Raw genomic sequence first — 15,557 nt, forward strand, 5'->3', positions numbered from 1 at the left:
CTTGAACCGCCACGTTCTACTAATGGTGCGGGTCCAAGTGGAAGTGGCCCTGAAGCCTGATCCTGAAGATCCCTTCCCACTGCTAGGATAGATTTAGCTTGTATAGATTTATTTTCTTGTAGGCGGGTAGTTACCCGGCCATTCTTGTAATGAATCATTGTGAAATATAAATCTTTGTGCGGGTAAGACCGCTACTTTCTCTGGATTCCTTGCTTTATAAACGTTATGACTTGCATACTTTAGTTTAAATTAGCAATTTTCCAAGTGTAGAATAAGTTAACCTTTGAACGTGGTAGATAATAGGTTGAAGTTTTGCTTCCTCTTTCGTGATTGTGCGGGTAGGACCGTCACTTGCACTTAGTAGGATGGCTAAACTTTACCTACATCTGACCTGCGTGGAGGTTTTCCTCATTTTTAATGAAATTTCTAAGTGTTTAGGATAAGTTAACCTTTGAACGTGGTAGATAATAGGTTGAAGTTTTGCTTCCTCTTTCGTGATTGTGCGGGTAGGACCGTCACTTGCACTTAGTAGGATGGCTAAACTTTACCTATATCTGACCTGCGTGTAGGTTTTCCTCATCCTTTAGTTAGAAATTCTGTTTTGAATAAGTTAACCGTTCGACGCGCGGTTGTCAATAGGTTAGTGTTCAGTTTCCTCTCATGATTCATGCGGATAGACCGGCACTTTCATTTAGTAGGATGACTGGACTTTTCCCCTTCAACTGACCTGCGTGAAGGTTTGCCGTTTTTTGGGTTTATGCGGGTTTTGCCGCCTTCCCCACGCAACGACTTTCCACGTAATTATGCGGTGAAAACCGACATATCCGTGTTGAATAAATTAACCGTTCGACGCGCGGTTGTTAATAGGTTAGTGTTCAGTTTCCTCTATGATTCATGCGGATAGACCGGCACTTTCATTTATTGGGATGACTGAACTTTTTCCCTTCAACTGACCTGCGTGAAGGTTTGCCGTTTTTTGGGTTTATACGGGTTTTGCCGCCTTCCCCATGCAACGACTCACACATGTATGCGGTGAAAACCGGCATCAGTGTTGATAGTTCATAAAGTATAAATGTAAAATCATCAGCGTCGATGTTCTAAGGAGAATCATTTCCATTAGAAGTGGCTCTGGGCCTTTTCTTTACAAATTTTGGAATTGATCTACATGCAAACTGTGTAATTGAGCTCCCTTCCATGTTGTAGGGATGGGAGTGACATCGAGCCGATACGCACCTGGTTCGGGATCTCGTTCTTTACGCAGCATGTAGTCTCCACATTGAAGCTGGAATTTTTATTCGTGTTTTCCCCAGCTGGGGTTCTACACGCATCAGCCTGCTCAGCGTTCATTGCGCCACGAGGTGCGCGAGCGTCCCATCTCTGACAAATGCTTCGACCATGTCTTTTACGTCTATGCATTCTTCAGTGTTGTGGCCTTTTGTCCTGTGAAAGTCACAGTATTTGCTCCGATCGGCATTGTGACGATGTCGGATTATTGGAGGCTTTGGCCATGGGAGCTCCTCAGTGGCGAATATCTCGGTGACGCTTTTGGTGAGCGGCGTCCATCTGGAGTTCTGGTTTGACTGTACATTATCCCTTCCGCCTAACCGATGTTGCAAGCCGGATGAGGTGTCAAAGTTTACCCTTGACTGCCAAATGCCTAGCTTCCGCTTTTTGTTTAATCGGGCGGTAAGGACGTTGTCTTCTCTTGTTTTCTGGGTGTAGAGGTTTGTGCTCTGTGGGAGATCTCTACCCAGTTGCTTCTCCGTTTCCGCAAAGCGTTTAGCTGCTGTCATGATGGCATCCCATGTGGATGGCATGCCATCTTTACCTGTTAAGGTGCGGATGAGCTCTGGGTCGTTCGCGCCCTGAATAAAAGCAGCGCGAACAAGATCCTCGCTAATGTTACCCAGACTTAGCTTCTTCGAGTTGAAGCGAGTGATGAAGTCTAGCAAAGATTCATCTTCCTCTCGAATGCATTTGAGGATTGTCCATTGCTCCTCGGTATACTTTCTTTGCTGGCTGAAGTGTTGGCTAAACTTCTGTTGGAAGTCTGCCCAGTCGTAGATGTGGTTGACCGGTAGACGATCGAACCACGCTCTAGCAGCCCCAACAAGCGTCATTTGGAACATGTAACACCACGTAGGTTCCGTCCAACTACTGACGGTTGCCCCCGCTATGAATCTGTTCAAATGATCATCTGGGTCAGATATACCATCATATGTGCCTATGCTGGACATTTGTTTGGCACTTTTTGGGGCAATTGCTTCCGCAATGTCCCTTGCAAATTTGGACGTTCCCGCATTTGCAACGTTTGGTCTGAATGTTTTGGAGAAGTCACGTGGACTTCCACCTGTGTTTTTTGGTTTGAAGGCTTCTCCAAAATGCCTTCTCGGTTGGGAGTCCGTTTCCTTACGCTTCCCTTTTGCCCTATGGCGAGGGTTCGCGTCGGTGTCGGATTCCTCCGAGTCATCGTCCAAGTATTCTTCGAATTCGTCAGCCTGTTGGACGGAACGCAAGCGTTCGTCCAACTCAGCTTGGAATTCCTTCTGACGTGCCTCCGCCCATGCCTTAACTTCATCGAGTGTTTGGCGGGGGAGTCTTGTTCGTTTCTCTAACTGGGTATCGGTGAATCCCAGTGAGCGATTATTTACTGCACTTGCCCCAGCTGGGGTAGTGTTCGTAAAATTTACTTCACTTGCCCCGGCTTGGGTAGACGGGTTGTGTTTGTAAAGACTGTGTAGCCGGTATTCCCCCCAGTAGCTGGGGTTGTGGTTACCGGAGTTTCTTTAACCATCTTTCCAGAAGTTTGAAAAAACTGGAGAAAAATGAAGTTCTAGCTTTATGCACGGATGGCGCCAATGAAGAAACACTAACCGGACCCCAGGCAGATTACGGGTAACCTGGGGGTTAGATAGATGTTTCCCACGAGGGGTTAGACCCGGCAAAGATGGTTCTTCTGATAACCTGCAAAACAGACACCGTGAGCTTGTCACTGAGAAGGGGGGGGGGGTTCCTCCTTGTGACCACCCTCCGGCGTGAGAATCAGACTAGATTGCTCTTTAAATATAAATGTATATTAAGAGATTGCTAGAGCAGATATCAGGTATAATATGATGATAATATGATAAGATATGATAAGATGAGATGGTCATACCATTTGTGGTATTTATAGCCGAAGGTAGGTTTCCAAGGAGGTGTGGCCTGCTGAATAGTATTCCTGTTCCACCAACAGTGGCCTACGCACGTGCCATGCTGGTAGTTGGTGGGTAGGCAGCGGCTGATAGTGACCAGGCCTGCTGTGTACTATTCCTTTTCCACCAACTGCCGGCTATGCACGTGGTATGGCAGTAGTTGGTGAGTAGGCAGCGGCTAATAGTGACATACAGTACAGGAGCATGCTGCTCGCCATACTGTTGTCAATAAGCTGTCGTATCTTTAGTCAGATCTTTTGCCCATACCTCGTCAGGTACAGTACAGAAGATCTTCCCGTATCGTACGGACTGGCTTATTTGGGCGGGAGTATTCCCCCTCCCGCCCTTGTGCGGGATTGTTCCCGGCTTTGCTCATTCCTTCAGGTGACACTGAGTGATTGAGAGCTAAGTGCCTTGTGCGTGTAGCCTTGCTGCGCGGGTGGCCTTCCCTGATGGCTTGTATCCGCAGCTGCGGGAACAGGCAGAGTCCACCATTGGGAGGCATTTCCTGCGGGAACAGCTTGCGTACTGCGCGTAAGGACGTCACGTCTCTGAGCATGGTTGGTCCTGCGGATCCAGTTGGTTTCTGCGCAGACGTCCCTCTTCAAGGTGAGTCTTGCGGGTCCAACTGGGCTCTGCTGGGACCTACTTCTTCAATATGCATATTGATTATAAATATCTTTGTACATATGCATATTGATTATAGCAAATCATAATCGCTACAAATTTCGACAGAAAAGATGCAATTTCGAAAGATTTTACAGAAGTTGATCGATGACATGTTGCCGGACTGGAGGGACAAGTTTCTTTGTTACAAGGATCTGAAGAAGAAATTGAAGCGGATCTATTCTAGAGATGATGCCGGTAATAAGAGGATCAAGTTGAACTCGGGTGATAAAATCAATTCGGTCGCAGATGAGAAAGAGGTAGCTGCTTTCGTGAAACTATGCCACGACCAGATCGTTAAGTTTAACAATTTCGTTCTTGATAAACAAGAGTGGTATATTATCCGAATCGAGGTCCTAGAAGGTAACTTGGTTGCAGCCAAAGATACATGCCAAGAGTTGATGAAAGTTGGTAGAGATCTTGTAGATTTGCATGGGGAGATTGTTCTCTTGTTAAATTATAGCGCTCTTAATTACACATGTACGTGTTACAACTCGGTTTTGAATAAAATTTTAAAAGTTATAACGGACAATAAGTTGTTGCAATGTTTAAGGACTAGTGAAGATACTAAAGAAACATGATAGGCTAAGTGGTGCACTTGTTCAACTTCCTTTCATCCAAAAAGTTATAAACGAGCCGTTTTACAAAACCGACGTACTAAACAATCTAGTGAAGAAATGTGAGACGATGCTTGACTGGCTTTTCTCCATTAACGAACAACAAACATCGTCGTCCACATTTGCATCAACGATAAAAGAGCCCGAAGATAAGTGTTTCATTAAAGTTCCTGAAGAACTTGTTGATATCAAGAGCATGGAGAACACTTACATGAAACTCACCCTTTCGGCGTTGGAAATATTGAAGGAGATTCGAAGTGGGAGTTCGAATGTAAACATGTTTTCGTTGCCACCGGTTCAACAAAGTATGGATATGGAGGAGGTGTGGAAAAAGATTCCTGTTGTAGAAGAAGTTGCTTAAGTAAAATTATCATTTACTATCATGATTGAAACAAGCAAGAATTTATGTTTACTCATGAAAAAGAACAAACAAGCCATAAGACAAACTCAAGTATGAAACGAATCAAATTTTGGTTTGGCATACATCTAGTTTAGATATGTTTGGATTTTATTTCTACGGGGTAGAGGTAACATCTTACCCTTCTCCGACCCTACTATAAGTTTACTATTAGTGGGATATACTGAGTACGATGATGTTTTGATTTAGTTAAATGCAACCCAATTTACTTCCACTTAAACTACAGAGAAATGATTGATATTATGAAAGATCAACGTTATCGGCATAAAGGTTATTGATATGTTTTTATGTATGTATTATGTTTTCGGTCTTTACCATTTGCTCGAGCGTAACATAAATGGACCAATGATTAAGAGACCGTTACTATTGAAACCCCCCCACCCCCCCAATTCAAGCACATCTTCGACTATCACTGCCCCTCCATCAATTAAAATTTTCAGTGATCCTCGTTTTCTTGACGAATTCATCATTCTTCTTCTTCGGTCGAACTAGAAGTCCCATCCTTACCTTTATCGTGTAGTGGCTAGACTATTTTTTTCTAGCAACCATCTAAAACCACCACGCCGCCTTATCCTTATTTTTTCGTCATTCGTCTAAAACGATCACACCCTCCGCTTTACATTACCTTATTTTCTACGTCAACGCCACATCAATTTTGAATCTTAGGTGTCAAACCTACATTTATCCTAATTTATAATCTCTCATCTTACTCATTCTAGCTATCCATGGGGCATGGGTCAAAACCTTTAATCAATTGGGTTATAACAGAGTGTGGATTTTATTCATTATTAAGCTAAGTATCATTTTTATACCTGAGGTTTGACCAACTACGCAAGTTTAATACATTTTTTAAGTTTCTTGCATATCAATACATGACGTTTTCAAAATAATACAATTTTAGTACTTTTCGTTAACCTCGTTTTTTTTCCCATTAAGTCAGGGATTAAATAGTAATTTTTCATTTTTCATTTACTTAACCTTGCGATAAAAAATAAATGAGTCGAACTACTTTTTTTTAACAAAAATAAACGAATCGAACTACTTTTTTTAACAAAAGTAAATGATCTGAACCGTTTTTTAATAAAAATAAACGGACCAAACTACTTTTTTAACAAAAATAAACAGACCAAAACACATTTTTAACAAAAATAAACGAACCGAACTACTTAAAAAAACAAACAAACAAATTGAACCACTTTTTTTAAACAAAAATAAATGAACCCAGCCACTTTTTTTAGCCAAAATAAATAAGCCGGGCTATTTAAAAAAAAGAAAAATAAAACGAACTACCATTAAGTTCATATTTTCCATCATGTGTAGTACAGGGGTGAAACATAGATAAAGATACATTTCATAGTCGTGAACTGGAAAAAAATATAATTCATAAGTTTTACTTTGTATATTAAATTAATTCATAAGTATTTTAAGGATTACAATTGAAATAACAGATCTAATTTATTTTTATCATCTGACAAATCCTGTGTAATACACGGGTTTCAAAAGCTAAGTATTTACATCTAATAAAATGCTATAAAACCTTTTTGTAACTTAAATAAATGCTACTTTAAAGTAAATCAATTACTACTTTGGTCCCCTCTTCTTGATGGGAGGCATCAAGCACGTACGACAACCCCTCGCATTTCCTGGTGGTGTTATCGTGTCCAAACCCTTGTATTTTCGACATCACAAGGCCCCGACAGCTGCCAGTACTCTCTCCCATAAATGCTTGAGTCAACGTTTTAACGAGCTAAATTGACAAAGAGGGGTAGAAAGGGAATTTGCAGAGTATACTAGGATAATGGTTATACTACGTTGGTGGTTCTTGTGGTTAGTTAAAGGTGGTGGCCTGTGAAGGGTGAATAGAGTAAATTAAAAGATTATTGAAGAGGTAGGTCCCAGCAGAGCCCAGTTGGACCCGCAAGACTCACCTTGAAGAGAGACGTCTGCGCAGAAACCAACTGGATCCGCAGGACCCACCATGCTCAGAGACGTGACGTCCTTACGCGCAGTACGCAAGCTGTTCCCGCAGGAAATGCCTCCCAATGGTGTACTCTGCCTGTTCCCGCAGCTGCGGATACAAGCCATCAGGGAAGGCCACCCGCGCAGCAAGGCTACACGCACAAGGCACTTAGCTCTCATTCAGTGTCACCTGAAGGAATGAGCAAAGCCGGGAACAATCCCGCACAAAGGCGGGAGGGGGAATACTCCCGCCCAAAAGCCAGTCCGTACGATACGGGAAGATCTTCTGTACTGTACCTGACGAGGTATGGGCAAAAGATCTGACTAAAGATACGACAGCTTATTGACAACAGTATGGCGAGCAGCATGCTCCTGTACTGTATGTCACTATTAGCCGCTGCCTACTCACCAACTCCTGTCATACCACGTGCATAGCCGGCAGTTGGTGGAAAAGGAATAGTACACAGCAGGCCTGGTCACTGTCAGCCGCTGCCTACCCACCAACTACCAGCAGGGCACGTGCGTAGGCCACAGTTGGTAGAACAGGAATACTATTCAGCCGGCCACACCTCCTTGGAAACCTACATTCGGCTATAAATACCCCAAATGGTATGATCATCTCATCTTATCATATTATCATTATATTATACCTGATATCTGCTCTAGCAATCTCTTAATATACATTTATATTTAAAGAGCAATCTAGTCTGATTCTCACGCCGGAGGGTGGTCACAAGGAGGAACCCCCCCTTCTCAGTGACAAGCTCACGGTGTCTGTTTTGCAGGTTATCAGAAGAACCATCTTTGCCGGATCTAACCCCTCGTGGGAAACATCTATCTAACCCCCAGGTTACCCGTAATCTGCCCGGGGTCCGGTTAGTGTTTCTTCATTGGCGCCATCCGTGCATAAAAGCTAGAACTTCATTTCTTTTCAGTTTTTTCAAACTTCTGGAAAGATGGTTAAAGAAACTCCGGTAACCACAACCCCAGCTACTGGGGGGAATACAGGCTACACAGTCTTTACAAACACTACCCCGGTTACCCAAGCCGGGGCAAGTGAAGTAAATTTTACGAACACTACCCCAGTTACCCAAGCTGGGGCAAGTGCAGTAAATAATCGCTCACTGGGATTCACCGATACCCAGTTAGAGAAACGAACAAGACTCCCCCGCCAAACACTCGATGAAGTTAAGGCATGGGCGGAGGCACGTCAGAGGGAATTCCAAGCTGAGTTGGACGAACGCTTGCGTGCCGTCCAACAGGCAGACGAATTCGAAGAATACTTGGACGATGACTCGGAGGAATCCGACACCGACTCGAACCCTCGCCATAAGCCAAAAGGGAAGCGTAAGGAAACGGACTCCCAACCGAGAAGGCGTTTTGGAGAAACCTTCAAACCAAAAAACACAGGTGGAAGCCCACGTGACTTCTCCAAAACATTTAGACCAACTGTTGCAAATGCGGGAACGTCCAAATTTGCAAGGGACATTGCGGAAGCAATCGCCCCAAAAAGTGCCAAACAGATGTCCAAAATCGGCACTTATGATGGTATATCTGACCCAGATGATCATTTGAACAGATTCATAGCGGGGGCAACCGTCAGCAATTGGACGGAACCTACGTGGTGTTACATGTTCCAAATGACGCTTGTTGGGCCAGCTAGAGCATGGTTCGATCGTCTACCGGTCAACCACATCTACGACTGGGCAGACTTCCAACAGAAGTTTAGCCAACACTTCAGCCAACAACGAAAGTATACCGAGGAGCAATGGACAATCCTCAAATGCATTCGAGAGGAAGATGAATCTTTGCCAGACTTCATCACTCGCTTCAACTCAAAGAAGCTAAGTCTGGGTAACATTAGCGAAGATCTTGTTCGCGCTGCTTTTATTCAGGGCGCGAACGACTCAGAGCTTATCCGCACATTAACGGGTAAAGATGGCATGCCATCCACATGGGATGCCATCATGACAGCAGCAAAACGCTTTGCGGAAACGGAGAAGCAACTGGGTAGAGATCTCCCACAGAGCACAAACCTCTACACCCAGAAAACAAGAGAAGACAACGTCCTTACCGCCCGATTAAACAAAAAGCGGAAGCTAGGCATTTGGCAGTCAATGGTAAACTTTGACACCTCATCCGGCTTGCAACATCGGTTAGGCGGAAGGGATAACGTACGGTCGAACCAGAACTCCAGATGGACGCCACTCACCAAAAGCGTCACCGAGATATTCGCCACTGAGGAGCTCCCATGGCCAAAGGCTCCAATAATCCGACATCGTCCCGATGCTGATCGGAGCAAATACTGTGACTTTCACAGGACAAAAGGCCACAACACTGAAGAATGCACATACGTAAAAGACATGGTCGAAGCATTTGTCAGAGATGGGACGCTCGCGCACCTCGTGGCGCAATGAACGCTGAGCAGGCTGATCCGTGTAGAACCCCAGCTGGGGAAAACACGAATAAAATTTCCAGCTTCAATGTGGAGACTACATGCTGCGTAAAGAACGAGATCCCGAACCAGGTGCATATCGGCTCGATGGCACTCCCATCCCAACAACAGGGAAGGGAGCTCAATTACACAGTTTGCATGTAGATCAATTCCAAATTTGTAAAGGCCCAGAGCCACTTCTAATGGAAATGATTCTCCTTAGAACATCGACGCTGATGATTTTACATTTATACTTTATGAACTATCAACACTGATGCCGGTTTTCACCGCATACATAAGTGTGAAAGTCGTTGCATGGGGAAGGCGGCAAAACCCGCATAAACCCAAAAAACGGCAAACCTTCACGCAGGTCAGTTGAAGGGGAAAAGTTCAGTCATCCCACTAAATGAAAGTGCCGGTCTATCCGCATGAATCATGAGAGGAAACTGAACACTAACCTATTAACAACCGCGCGTCGAACGGTTAATTTATTCAACACGGATATGCCGGTTTTCACCGCATAATTACGTGGAAAGTCGTTGCGTGGGAAAGGCGGCAAAAACCGCATAAACCCAAAAAACGGCAAACCTTCACGCAGGTCAGTTGAAGGGGAAAAGTTCAGTCATCCTACTAAATGAAAGTGCCGGTCTATCCGCATGAATCATGAGAGGAAACTGAACACTAACCTATTAACAACCGCTCGTCGAACGGTTAACTTATTCAAAACAGAGAATTTCTAACAAAAGGATGAGGAAAACCTACACGCAGGTCAGATATAGGTAAAGTTTAGCCATCCTACTAAGTGCAAGTGACGGTCCTACCCGCACAATCACGAAAGAGGAAGCAAAATTTCAACCTATTATCTACCACGTTCAAAGGTTAACTTATCCTAAACACTTAGAAATTTCAAAAAAGATGAGTAAAACCTTCACGCAGGTCAGATGTAGGTAAAGTTTAGCCATCCTACTAAGTGCAAGTGACGGTCCTACCCGCACAATCACGAAAGAGGAAGCAAAACTTCAACCTATTATCTACCACGTTCAAAGGTTAACTTATTCTAAACACTTGGAAAATTGCTAATTTAAACTAAAGTATGCAAGTCATATAACGTTTATAAAGCAAGGAATCCAGTGAAAGTAGCGGTCTTACCCGCACAAAGATTTATATTTCATAATATTCATTACAAGAATGGCCGGGTAACTACCCGCCTACAAGAAAATAAATCTATACAAGCTAAAACTATCCTAGCAGTGGGAAGGGATCTTCAGGATCAGGCTTCAGGGCCACTTCCACTTGGACCCGCACCATCAGTAGAACGTGGCGGTTCAAGGAAAGCTTTAAGGATAGCTAGCCCATCATCAGCAATAGCAACTTGGTTCACCTTCTCCACCACCGGATGCGGGAAGGCGGCATACTGATTCACTGCTTGGTCGTAAACAGCTTCAGTATCAACGTTATACAAAGGGAAGTTGGAAGGCGGGATGCCTTTCTCAACGAACCCTAGACCAAGCAGGAAGCCGGCCTTTTCCCCATCCTCGTGAGAAGCGTTGAGGGCTGCGCTCATAGCATCGTCATAAGACGTATCAGCAAAGACCCGATGCACAACCTACAAGAAAAAATACAAGTATCAGAACCTTTTCTATTTACAAAGAAAAGCGTAAAGACATGAAAAGCATACCTGAGACAACGCTTCTCGAAGAAGCCATTCCTTGGCAACCAGAGCCTCCTGGAGGGCAGCTTGAGCTTCATTACGGGCGCGTTCGGCTTCACTCTTGTTAAGGTTGGCAAGCAACACTTCTTTAGCCGCAGCCTCTTCGACGCCCTTTAGCTTCCGCTCAGTGTGGTCAAGCACCCCCCTCTGGTCCAAGATCTCTTGGAGCTTTTTGGCGTCTTCCATCGCCAAGGCATCATGAGCCTGCTGGAGAGCCTCTAATTTGGCTTTAAGCTCTTCATTCTCCACGCGTAGAGGCTCAGCAACAGCTTCAGCCTTGGTGGCCCTCTCGGTTGCGTTCCTTGCAGTTTCCTTAGCCAGCCGAAGCTGTTCGTTAACAGCTTGGGCAGCCTTGGAACGGGCCTCGAGCCGGGCCTGAACTTCAACCTCGAGGGCCTTGAAGGCTTTCTCCTTTTCCGCAGCAGCTGCGGTAAGCTTTACGTTCTCCTCCCGGACAGCCCGCGCCCGAGCTACTTCTTGAAGGCGAGCTGCTTTTAACTTGTCGTTTTCACGACAAAGCAGCTCGACGCGCGGCTGCATCCGGGCCAGGAGAACCCGAAGCTCATTGGTTAGCCTACCCTCCTGGTAGCTAGCCATGGCTTCCCCCAACGCACCACTGGGAGCAGCGTGACGAGCCCACTCCACGCACTCCACAGGTGTGCGAAGGGTTGTTCCTCGGCGGATGTTCCATCGTGGAACATACACTTCATTGGAATCCGACACTGCAAAAAACATAAAGCAGTTAGGAAAAGATGATAAAAATATATAAAATAGGCTAAAAGAACCCTACGCACCTGTAGGGTCAATAACAGGCCGATAGCCGCCAAACCCATCACCTGAACCCAACGGAAATCCATCCAAGAGGTCAGGCAGATGGGAAGGAGGCAGAGGTTGGCGATAAGCCCCAGGCATACCTGAAGGATCGGCCGTCGTGGCCGATGACGGAGGAGGCATGGTAACAGCCGCCGCGGTCGCCGCTGCGGAATCCGCAGCAAAAGTAACCGCCGGCTCAGTGAAAGATGCGGTAAAAATGGCACTGACAGCCGGCGGTGACGTCATCACAGCTGGAACAGTCGGCTCAACGGAGTGAGCAACTGAACCAGTGGAAGCAGGCGCAGGCGCAACCGCCTGGGTCGTCACCTCAGGTAGGCTGACCAAGCCTACCGTCATGGGCGGAGGGGTACTCCTCTGCGCTCCACCCTGGAATGCGTCAACATCCACGCCTGCACAAAGAAGATAAGTGTTAATGATATTAAGCTATGAAGTTAAAGATAAAGGAAGTTTGTACTTACGGGTTTTCTTGAGCCTAAATGTACGGACAGGCGGGGATGAACCCGATGGAGCCGGCCTCTTCATGCCGCTCACCATTGTCATCCGGGGCTCTCCGGAGGTAACAGTCGCAGCCTCCGGAGCGGTGGTCTTATCACCACCGGGGTTCCCCGCCACCTCCTCGCTCTCGGCCTCTGAGTCAGACCGAGGCACTGGATCGGCAGTGGAGGCCACCTTCTCCTTCCCCTTCCCGCCGGCAGCCTTCTTCTTCCGCACCAACGGAGGACCATCTGCGGATTCCTCATCAGAACATACGATTAGAGGAATTCCAGCAGAGGTTTCAACATTGAGGGGTCGAGGGTTGAATAGCGCCTTACCTGGCCGCCTGGCGCTAAGGATCTCGTGGCCTAGCGGGTAGACCTCCACGAACCGATCCGCCGTTTGTTCTAGGATGGGAGACTCGTTCTCGTCTAGAGCGCGAGTACCCATCCGAGCGGGACCGTCAGCCTCCCGCGGGTACATGAGCGACTGCAAGTCGTTCCCCTCTGAAATAAACAGGAAAGAAGTTAGAAGAGATTCTAAATTAACAAAAAGAAACAGAGCATACCGTAAGGAACAGAGTTCGAACCGTATTCAAGAACGATTGGGATCTTTTGCGCATCCGCATCCTTCCACACCCGGCTCATCCCCAGCATCACCATCCCGGACTCCGCAAACCGGTAAACCGGAGATTGGACTCGGGATATCTTCGAAAACCATTCCGCCTCCTGGTAGTTGGAGGCGTGAAGGCTGGGAAGTGCTTGCCCATTCTTGAATTTCATGGCAAGGGGGATGGCGCGAGCGGAGATGTAGAAGAACTCCCGCTTCCACGAGCGAAGACTGCGCTCGGTTGCGCAAATCTTCAAACCCTTGATCCGGGTTATCAGGGTATACCAACCCTGGATGCACCTCCAAGAGTAGAAGGTCATCAGGCGGTCGACATAGGGCTCAATGCCCAGAATCCGGCACACCCACTCGAAGTGGCGAATCTTCGCGATCGCCATCGGGTGCACCTCGGTCAGGTGCACACCGTGCCTCTCCAGGACACGGTACACAAACTTTGTCAATGGGAACCTAAGATTCCCATAGACAAAGAATGCAGCATATACCCCGATCTTGCCTCTGGGGGCATCATACACCGTCTGGTGGGGTTCAGGAAACTCAGGCTCGAGAGACTCGAGCATGAACTTCCTGACGATGTACTGATACAGATCGACAGGCAGAGCACACTGGCACTCGCCAGCAGTACTCTTGTCATCGGCAAACACCCCAGCCTCCTGGGCTGTAGATTCGAGATCACGAGAAGACATCTTACAGATGAAAGAAGAAAACGATTTCAAGAGAATGCTTGCCTGAAAAGGTGAGTATTCGCCGGAAATCGTTTTGAAGATGAGAAAAGTGAAAGTGTGGATTACAAAGAACCCTCTCCCCCTTTATATACTAATCGCAATTAATGCGATGAATTTAATACGGAAGAGAGAGAAATCGAAGGTGCAATGAAACTATGACACGTGGCATAAAGCAAGCTGGCAACAGCTGTTGAAAGGACGCGTACCATTAATTTCGCGGCCACGCGCCCGAAAAATCGCGCCCACGCGCCTGAAAAAGCGTCTGGAATGACCAGGTACTGTCACGTCACCATAACTTCCTGCACGTCCTGACACAGTCAGAAGAAACCGTCGCACGACGTTTCAGAGGTTTGGACTGTTCTTATCATTTCACCAACTCTTCGAATTTCAAAATTCAAAAAGATTCAAAAGTAAGCGGGAAAATACCCCTTACCTTGGCAACCAAGTAACCATAAGACGGGTGCGGGTACAGTGTTAAGGCAAAACCCTTCACATACTTGGCACCTGCAGGGAATTGAAGCCAAGAATACCTCGGCAACCAAGTAACTATAAGACGGGTGCGGGTACAGTGTTAAGGCAAAACCCTTCACATACCTAGCACCCGCAGGGAATTGACGCCAGGAATACCTTGGCAACCAAGTAACCATAAGACGGGTGCGGATACAGTGTTAAGGCAAAACCCTTCACATACCTAGCACCCGCAGGGAATTGACGCCAGGAATACCTTGGAAGTAAAGTAACCGTAAGACGAGCGCGGGTACAGTGTCAAGGCAAAACCCTTCACATACCTAGCGCTCCGCAGGGAATTGAAACCAAGAAGGATCTTCTGGGCAATGCTTGCGGAAACGGAAATAACATCCCCGCATAGCGGGAACGTCGAGAACTACATTGTTTGAAGCTCCAGGATGGAATTGGTGGTTTTAACATAATTGATCACTATGTTCAAAACTACCAAAACCTCATGGAGAATCCACACAAGTGGGACTCAACGCTCCTGACTTGCGAGGAGGTTACAGACCTACCCGCATCATACCCAAAGATCAAGCAGGAAAGTCGGGAATTTCTGCAAGTGACAAGGACTTCCGCGGGAAGAATCCCCATGGAAAACCTTAAAAAACCCTTTTCAAAACCCTTTGCTTAAGTCCAAAAGTTCACCTCACTTTATTAAACATTCATGAGAAGAACATTGGACTGGGGGGACTTGAAGAGGTAGGTCCCAGCAGAGCCCAGTTGGACCCGCAAGACTCACCTTGAAGAGAGACGTCTGCGCAGAAACCAACTGGATCCGCAGGACCCACCATGCTCAGAGACGTGACGTCCTTACGCGCAGTACGCAAGCTGTTCCCGCAGGAAATGCCTCCCAATGGTGTACTCTGCCTGTTCCCGCAGCTGCGGATACAAGCCATCAGGGAAGGCCACCCGCGCAGCAAGGCTACACGCACAAGGCACTTAGCTCTCATTCAGTGTCACCTGAAGGAATGAGCAAAGCCGGGAACAATCCCGCACAAAGGCGGGAGGGGGAATACTCCCGCCCAAAAGCCAGTCCGTACGATACGGGAAGATCTTCTGTACTGTACCTGACGAGGTATGGGCAAAAGATCTGACTAAAGATACGACAGCTTATTGACAACAGTATGGCGAGCAGCATGCTCCTGTACTGTATGTCACTATTAGCCGCTGCCTACTCACCAACTCCTGTCATACCACGTGCATAGCCGGCAGTTGGTGGAAAAGGAATAGTACACAGCAGGCCTGGTCACTGTCAGCCGCTGCCTACCCACCAACTACCAGCAGGGCACGTGCGTAGGCCACAGTTGGTAGAACAGGAATACTATTCAGCCGGCCACACCTCCTTGGAAACCTACCTTCGGCTATAAATACCCCAAATGGTATGATCATCTCAT

The 15,557-nt window shown here is 46.6% G+C and overlaps 1 pseudogene across 1 annotated transcript; it reads left to right on the plus strand.

The window, feature by feature from the left end:
- The first annotated feature begins 3,906 nt into the window (after nucleotides 1-3,906).
- On the plus strand, nucleotides 3,907-4,882 carry LOC143547593 (SPX domain-containing protein 1-like; annotated as a pseudogene). The gene is made up of 2 exons (XR_013137798.1): nucleotides 3,907-4,337; nucleotides 4,411-4,882. The product of XR_013137798.1 is annotated as an SPX domain-containing protein 1-like (transcript).
- Nucleotides 4,883-15,557: the final 10,675 nt, after the last annotated feature.

This window comes from Bidens hawaiensis, unplaced genomic scaffold (genome assembly GCF_021521415.1).
Source record: "Bidens hawaiensis isolate Kalapana, Puna unplaced genomic scaffold, B.hawaiensis_p1.1 tig00014763_1, whole genome shotgun sequence".
Lineage (NCBI taxonomy): Eukaryota > Viridiplantae > Streptophyta > Magnoliopsida > Asterales > Asteraceae > Bidens > Bidens hawaiensis.